Source organism: Lactuca virosa, chromosome 1, assembly GCF_052849685.1.
Source record: "Lactuca virosa cultivar CGN04683 chromosome 1, Lactuca_virosa_CGN04683_v6, whole genome shotgun sequence".
Classification (NCBI taxonomy): domain Eukaryota; kingdom Viridiplantae; phylum Streptophyta; class Magnoliopsida; order Asterales; family Asteraceae; genus Lactuca; species Lactuca virosa.
In genome coordinates this window covers 37,280,483-37,290,005 of record NC_136426.1, presented here as the reverse complement: position 1 = coordinate 37,290,005, position 9,523 = coordinate 37,280,483, and the positions used below count along the sequence as shown (strand labels likewise).

The 9,523-nt window shown below is 30.1% G+C and overlaps 1 pseudogene across 1 annotated transcript; it reads left to right on the top strand.

The window, feature by feature from the left end:
- Positions 1-864: 864 nt before the first annotated feature.
- On the top strand, positions 865-3,489 carry LOC145104913 (patatin-like protein 2; annotated as a pseudogene). Its single transcript, XR_013707194.1, has 7 exons — positions 865-1,076; positions 1,173-1,355; positions 1,643-1,835; positions 2,227-2,391; positions 2,476-2,778; positions 2,856-3,028; positions 3,137-3,489. The product of XR_013707194.1 is annotated as a patatin-like protein 2 (transcript).
- Positions 3,490-9,523: the final 6,034 nt, after the last annotated feature.

Below are 9,523 nucleotides of genomic sequence, written 5' to 3'. Positions count from 1 at the left end.
AAAAGTTCAAATAGTCTACTCATATAGAGAATATACTGTATACACGATATTGATGTTCTAAAAAATCAAAACAAATGCAATATATGATCATTGATCGATCCATAAATATTATTACTTAAATATCATTGAGTGTCAAACGATAATATGATGACATAAACATACAAATCAAACTATTTAAAAATTGTACTATAACTTCAATTTGATTAGAAACAATCCACCTCTAATAAATGACTATATGATAATATGACATGATTTTTGATGATAGCTACATGTGTATGTTTTATCTTCCATGTTTCAGATCTTGGAGGTGAATAGGATCTGTTTGCAAATTTGTATTGTAAAAATCTAACTGAAGATGTATATATAGAATCAGTAAAGGATCCAGGAATTATCCAAAGTGGGGTCATCAAAGAATGCTATATGGTCGGGTTTGTCAACGGCTCAACATGGGTCGGGTAAAAAAAGGGTTTCTAATGAACTCTTTCCAAAATTTAGCACTAAAATAAAAATTAAGAAACCTAACAAGATTAAATACTCATGATTATCCCTAACAAAATAACAATTTCAAATTCCAACAAAATAACAAATCTTAATTAAAAAGCAGTTAAAAATATGTATATTTAGAAGGGCTTTTATTTTTTTTCTGATTTGAGTCAAGCAGAAAATATATTTTACTTCGTTTAAAGAAATTTCTCCTTCTATCTAGTATCTATACTTACTATTTGTTTCTTTGATGGCTAACTTGCAAGTTGCCATGCAACTTCCTTCTATTAATTAAAAGTCAAACCTGTTGCCCAGACTATTCTCCCCAAAACTTCGAAACTTCTATATCTTATTATAAAAATACCCTTACACAACATAAATGATAAATCACCTCATCAACTTCGGACCACAAAACTCATTATTATTCCACCTACTTCTTTCTCTGTTTCATCATGTCTTTCAAGGAAGAACCACGATCACCATTGCAACCGCCTACATATGGAAACCTAATCACAATTCTCAGTATAGATGGAGGTGGAGTACGAGGCATCATTCCAAGTGTCATCCTTGAATTTTTGGAAACCGAACTACAGGTATCTTTTATACTTTAGTTACTTGGATTATTCTTTTTATCTTGAAATTAAACGACCAGATATGAAAATTTTGAGGAGCTTGTATAATTATGACAGAAATTAGATGGTGAGAATGCACGACTAGGCAGATTATTTTGATGTGATAGCAGGGACAAGCACCGGTGGTCTTGTGACGGCCTTGTTAACTACTCCCGGTGAAGATAATCGTCCCATTTTTGCAGCTAAGGATGTTAAAGATTTTTATATTCAACATTGTCCTAAAATCTTTCCACATGATAGGTATATATATATATATATATATATATATATATATATATATATATATATATATATATATATATATGTATTATTAGCAACAAAACAAATTAATTTGTGACGCTTCTTGTAGTGATGGGAATTGTCCTAAAATGGTTCCATGATTTTTATCTTGAACATCCCGTGCTTGATTGTTGAAACTCTCTCCTTGCAACATGTTTTCTGTTGTTTTTCATGTAGTGAGATGGAGAATTTCCCTAAGAATTGGTTAGTTATGTCATAAATGTGCATTTTTAATTTACATTGTGTAGCAAGCACCATCGGTTTGCTGCTGCTACAAAAGTGGTCAAAGCTCTATCGGGACCAAAATATGATGGTGAACACTTACATAAAGTTATTCGAGAAACACTAAAAGAAAAACAACTTCATGAAACGTTAACAAACGTTGTGATTCCAACGTTTGACATCAAATATTTGCAGCCTATGATCTTCTCCAGCTACCAGGTATTGAATTGATCTATATATTTGTTGCTCCTAAAACCATCAAGTTATCGGTTTTCAAAACCAGAAATGTTAACATTGGAAGTAGAATACTATTGTTAGATAGATTTTCAAAGATAATAAGAAAACATTGGAAGTAGAATACTATTGTTAGATAGATTTTCAAAGATAATAAGAAAACATTGGAAGTAGAATACAATTGTTAATTAGATAGATTTTCAAAGTATGATATCTTAATAAGAAAAGACTGAAAGTGCAATGCTTTAATAGCTCGATCCGAAAGCATAATGCAATAATACAAAAATAAATGAAACTCTTTTGCTATCTCTTATTCTCTTACATCTAATTAGCCCTTTCAAGATAACCATGTAATATTAATATTCATATTTATTAGATACAAAAGAACCCAAGTCTTGATGCCACGTTATCCGATATATGCATTGGAACATCAGCTGCCCCAACTTATCTTCCTTCACATTCATTCCAAACAAAAAATTCTGAAGGAAAATTTCTTAAAGAATTCAATCTTATCGATGGTGCAATAACAGCCAACAATCCGGTATATATGTCTTATTCACTAATAATTAATTACTCATCTATATATGTGGTTTAAGTTTTAGGCTAATATGTTTCTTTTTTGCAGACTTTGGTTGCCATAAGCGAAGTAACAAATGAAATAACTAGTGGTAGTGCAAACTTTTTCCCAATAAAGCCAACAGAATACGGACGATTTCTAGTATTGTCATTGGGAACAGGGTCACCACAATTTCAAGAAAAGTACGATGCAACAAAGTCATCTAGTTGGGGAATTTTGGGGTGGTTAGCCGGTGGTGGCTCAACTCCATTGGTGGATGTATTTACTCAAGCGAGTGGCGATATGGTTGATTATCATATCTCCACTGTCTTCAAAGCCCTTCATTCACAAGAAAATTATCTTCGTATTCAGGTAACTTTTCCATTCCATTTTATACTAAAAAGATTTCAAGATTTCATATTATAACATATTGAATTAAATGATATCAGGATGACACTTTAAGTGGGGACTTAACTTCCATGGATTTGGCAACACATGAGAACTTAGAGAATCTTGTGAAAGTGGGACAAGAGTTGTTGAAAAAACAAGTGACGAAAGTGAACTTTGGCACGGGCATATCTGAGCCTTACCATCATACCACCAATGAGATGGCTTTAATAAAGTATATTCACGTTTCTCATAAAATTATATTTAGTGTATATTTTAAAACATATATACAAAAAAATTTATATTTATTTTATTGATTTGAATATTTTTATTATGCATATAGGTTTGCGAAAATACTCCACCAGGAGAAGAATGTAAGAGAACTTAGATCACCAAGTACTAATAGAGGAAGAATTACACGAGAAGAGTCGATGAAAGAACAAACTACACTTTCACAAAGAACGCCAGCACTCTCAAATGCAATTCATCACTCTCTTCCAGATTTATATAAGCTCAACCCAAACTAAGATTTTCTTTCTTGTATATGGATAATTTATTAGCTTTATTCTAATTTAATTTTGAAGTTATGTTGTTTGGTTGAAAACTTAATTAATCGACGTAAGTGTATTGTTTCTTCATACTCTCTGTTAACCAAGTATAGATAATAAATTAAGGCAATTTCTTTATACACACCAATCTATCCTACTCCTTCCATAATCACTTTTCTGGTAGTTTGAATTTTATCTTATGTTTTTTTTTGGCAGCTTTTTCTTATTTTAAGGATTTGTATCCGCAAGTATTACATATAAACTATTCAATTCAGATTTATTCATCTTTTTACTGTATATTGCCAATATTTATGTTTTGAAGACTATATTTTATTTCTAAAAACATTAAATTATCAGAATATGAACAAACTACAAGATATACTTATATTGAACACTAAACATCATTAATCCATTTAAACTTCCAATAAACCACATCTTTAAATATTATTAAAGGAGAAACCTTATGACATCATCTTAAATAATCTGGACCCTTGATTGTATTTCAATCTTATTTTTTCCACCATTAGATCAATTTGTTGACATCATCTTCCCCATATGGAATGCATTTAATTCCAATAAATGTTTTGCAATCGTCAAACAATAACTTACATTCGTTGAAATAGAATGTATTTAATTCCAATAAAAGTTTTCCATATTTTAAATCTTGAATTTCCGATTATAAAGATTTTAATATGGTCAATTTTAAAAGCATATAACTAACAAATCATTTCAATCAAGGCATTAATATCAACCATTAATATAAATTCGTTTATATTAGTAAACCATTAATATAAAATATGTTTTTATTAGGAAATCATTAATACCAAAAAATCATATTCAAATTATCACATACATATACGATTCATCCTTAAATCTGCGGCTCACACTTATTTTCAATCGTTTCTTTTCTTCAAACATTCTCCTACAACATTATTCTTATTGCTTATAACTTTCATCATCATTCTCTGCTTCAAACATTCGTTCTTGTGCACTAGAAGGTCAGTACCTTCTTTTGCTTTTTATATTTTTTTCGATTATTTTTTGTTCCCATATCAAATATATGTATTCATATATTTCGATTTTCTTTGTCACAAATTACATGAAATCAGTTAACTATTTTTCTGAAACTTTTCAAATAAATAGGAAAAGATATTACGTACCTTTAACAAAACAGAATTTAACTATCTTGGGAACTGACATTATTTACGAAAATGTTACTTTTATATATTAGAGATGATTATGATTTTTTTTTTATTTTTATGTCATAAGAATCCGGTTAATTTTGGCATGATTTTAAAATATCATTGAAATTATTATGTTTTTGTATATCAAACCAACCTACTTTTTTATCTTTATATAGTAACAATAAAATTTATAAATTTACACAACAAATATACATATTTCGAATTTTGTAATATTATTATACCTTACAAAATACAGCTCCTTCCAAAATAATTTTCGTCAGTAATTTCATCCATAATTTCACCAAATTTAAATTTGTATTTTCTTTATATAAAATTTTTTAATGATCCTGATTTTTTCCTCCAAAAGTATATCAAGCATTTACGTCTTAGATAATACTGCCTCATTATAATTATTATTTTCCAAAAATATATACGTTTAATGAGGAATTTGATTTTATGAAGGAAGTAAAATGTTAATTAAAACGAGATATATATTTCATAATTATTACACGGGTTTATTAAAAAAATTAATATCAAGGTGTAAACATTAAGCATTTTTAAAGTGAAATTTCAGAATACATACAAACGATGATGTTGTACAATGAAATATAAAATTGAATAGACTGAAAAAAAAAAACTATTAAGACAGTCAATCTTGAAAATAAAATAGTTATGAAAATTTATAAAATAAGATAAATATTATAAGATATTAAGATATTTGTAAAAAGTACAATTAGTAAAAGCGTTACGGTTATTAGAAAAAAAATAAGACCGTTAAGATTAGTAAAAATACAATATATAAACTAAATTATCACAATAGTAATGAAATGTCATTATTTGATATTTCATATAATTGAAAGATATTGGTGGGATGTCAAGTCCACCAAGCAAATTACACCCTTTGTTTGCAAATAAAACGTAATGGCAAGCCAAATGACCAAGCTTCAAAATCGCCTTCTTCTGGTCTCCAATTGTGTAAAATCGAAGTGATAGCTGATAGATCTAATCCCCCAAGGTAATGGCAAGCCAAATGACCAAAATGCCCAAAACTGGGCAGTTGCGCAGGTACCCGCGCGACGGAAATTTTACCCGCGCAAGTGCTGCTGGAATGCTATTGGCTCATTTTTCCTCCACTAACCATCCCATTACCAAATATTCTCTTGGTCCCCTCCATATCCCACATGATTCAAACTAGCCAATCATCTTTTAGCTTCAAAAATGGATGCTCCAAGCCCAAAATAACAATCCATGATCCATCTTCACAAGCCCACTTCATCCAAGTCTTTAGCCTTTTTAAACTCAAATCTCCTTTAATGGATCCGCAAAGCCCAATAATGCCTAGAAATCCCACAAAGCCCAAATCCATTCAAACCGCAACCGCAATGAGCTCCAAAACCCTACAAAATTTCTCATGCAAAATAGAAAGTACCCGACACGTTCCATGATAAAGAAAATAAAGAATATACAATGCAATATTAATAAAAAGAGCTAAAAATCTAAAATAAACTAATAAAAATAAGGAAATAAAATAAGCTATCAGATATACCAAATTACATGGATGATATACTAAAATTATTCAAAGTTGCGCCAAAACTAATGTAAAGTTCTTGCGAACACCAAATAAATAAGAACAAACATAAAAGCTAGCACTTATATTCATAATCAATTTAAAATAAACCAATCATGATTTAGAAAAGAATCTCCATTGATGATATACTAAAATTAAATCCATATAACATTTAACATTCTATAAATTAGACTATATGACTTTATTTGAATAAATGAAATAGTTGTCTATATTTAATGCCGTGAAAAAACGGTATATTGGTTGTCAATATATGTTTAAATTAGGTAACCTTATTATGGAAGAAAAGTCTAATTAAAATGATTATAATTATACAACAATCTACTCTAATAAATGAAGGTTTTTTGTCACATGTCCTCTTCTCCTTCATTTGGACACATGGCATTTTCTAAAAATTTTAAATTTTCTATTTTCCACTTGTCATTTTATTGTATTTTTTATTTTATTAAATTAAAATTCCACATTTAATATATAAGGTAATATATATGTAAGGTATTTATTAGAAAGGGTTTATATATGTAATGTATTCAATACATTAAAGTCTCATTAATTTTAATAATTCAAAAAAATTCTCATTTTTCTTATAAATTCAAACTTTTCAAATTGTTAAAATTTTATATTTAATTTTTTTTAAATAAACTCATGTAATACATGGGTCTCACACTTAGTATCATAACTATATGAGACGAGGAAGGTCGTTCAACGAATAAAAGAAAAAAATGTTGTCTACAAAGAAGTCTTTCAATGATTATAGATATTTATTGTTTTCAATGTATTTTCTACACATTTCAATAATACCAATAACCATATATTTTTTTTATAATCATTATGCAATATATGTTGACAATTATATGTTTTTTTATGTGTTCCCCGCGTTTAACGCGTGCTATAATCTAGTTTTATATAAACAGAAAATAAACCATTTAAATAGTATATTAACAAAAAAAAAATTGTTCGTCATCGGAACCAGCTTCAACCAAAGTACTGCCGCCGGCAACAACTAACCGGCGGTAACCAAATAACGCCGGAGACAAAACGAGAGAAAGAGAGATCGTGAGAAAGACCACCAAAACCACCATTTACCATTGCCAACCACCGTTTAACATCTTCTGAATACCTTAAACCATTGTGAACCACCTAGACCAGATCGAGAAAAGCGAGACAATCATCATTTACGCCAGAGGCAGAACAATAGATCGTCGGAAAGACAGAACGAGAGAAATAGCACTGTGAGAAAGTCCGTCGTCGAAGCATCGGACCAGCGACTATGAACGTTGCATCGTGAGAAAGAACGCCATCGAAACCTCAGCCAGAAATCGCGTCGTCGTCGGAAATCGCGTCGTCGCTGGAAATAGCTTCATCGCCGGAAATCGCATCCAACATCTCTCACTCTCACTCTTGGCGGCTGAAATTTGTTTGCTAGGGTTTAAACAAAGTAATCCTTTTATATCTTATAATTTTATATTAACAGCCTAAAATTTGAAGATATTTCATTTTAAACCTTTTATACTTTCTGCATTCCTTTATTTATTTTCATAAATTATTTTTTAATTACATACTAAAAACCATCTTAGATAAGTTACTCGTAAATATATGTTCTAAAAATGATATATTTGTTGCATTTAGTTTTTAAAGTAGAAAATACGATGCAAATTAATTTGTCAATATGGGTTTTATGGTTAAAAAAACCATCGTGGACCACCTTGCCGATCATATAAAAATGTTTTATTAAATAAACTAAATAGTTTGTATACAAATAATATATGCAGTGATCCGGCGAGGCGGCACCTTGGTGGTTGCTCCGGCGACATATCTAATAAACAATTAAAATGGCGTATATGGTAGCATAATTAGTTTATATGTCAAGCATTTTTTCAAATATGTCTATTAATTTACTTGTTATTTGCATTACATATTTACATCCAAATTAGTTTAAAAGGAATTAGTTTAATGGACTATTCAATTTTGTGGGACATATTTGATTTAAAAAGAAAAATGTACTTAGAAACAACCTTGGTTTTTAATTAATTTTTTTTAATTAGTTTTTATTAATCTTTTTGTTTTATTTCAATTTTGCAGGAAAAAATGGCTAATCTTTTAGATTTTTCTACCGATGAAGTATAATTTCTAATCTTATATTTATATATATATATATATATATATATATATATTTATTTGATATATTTATCGATTTTTTAACATTAAATTTTTCTCTTAATTTTTAGGTTTTTAGATCTCTTGAAGATTTGAAGAATTGGGTACAAAATGTGGTGTGTTCTCAAGGTTTTGTTACAGTCACTAAACAATCGAAGGCGACAACTTTTGGATTCACTTCTAAAGTATTTCTTTGTTGTGATCGTGGTGGTATATCCAGAAGTATAAATGCGGAAACAAAAAAAAATTAATTGTCCATTCGGATTGATAGCAAGGTAAAAGGATTTGTACCAACTCCTGAGAATTGTGGTTGTCAACTATGGACATGTTTTGGTTTACCATGCGCTCACGAACTTGCGATGTATGTCGATGCAGGTATGTAATCTATTGTATTAAATTGACAAGTTTTATATGTATAATCACTTTATAATATTTTGACTTTTTTACTGTAGGTTCACCTATTCCGTTGGATTCAATTGATATTTTTTGGAGAACGCTTGATTTTAAGCCTTGTGTATCTATGGATTATGGAAATCTTAATGTTGATGATCATATGCAAAGGTGGAAGGAAAAATTCAACAATCAACCAGATCATGTCAAATACAATTATATAAGAAAGATGGAAGAGATAATCGATCCTTCAAAAATTATGATCAATGAACCTTCGGTTAAGAAAAATAACCGTGGACGCCCAAAAGTGAAGCGTGGTCACCATCAAAGTCAAGCTCCTCACCGATACAGTTGTTCAGACATGAATCAGGAACCACCTAGGCATAGTTCATCATTCTTCGAATTGAACGATGAACCGACTAGGCATAGTTCATCATTCTTCGACTTGAACGATGAACCAACTAGGCATAATTCATCATTCTTCGACTTGAACAATGAACCGACTAGGCATAATTCATCATTCTTTGACTTAAACGGTGAACCAGTTAGGCATAGTTCATTCTTCATGGGCATGAATGAGGAACCAATAGGCCAATGTTCGTACCAGTTTGACTTGAATGAGGAACCAACAGTCCAATGGTCGTACCAGTCTGACTTGAAAGAGGAAGCACCGAAGGAACATAGTTCATTGTTGAAGGAAATTCCATCAATATTTCATTCGTACATCACGCATATACAAAATGTAATGGGTGATGGAAATTGTGGTTTTCGATCAGTAGCCGTTTGTCTCGGGTATGATGAAAATGAGTGGTTTTTCATTCGTCGGCAATTTTATGACGAGTTATTGACTTCATATGAAGACTATTCTA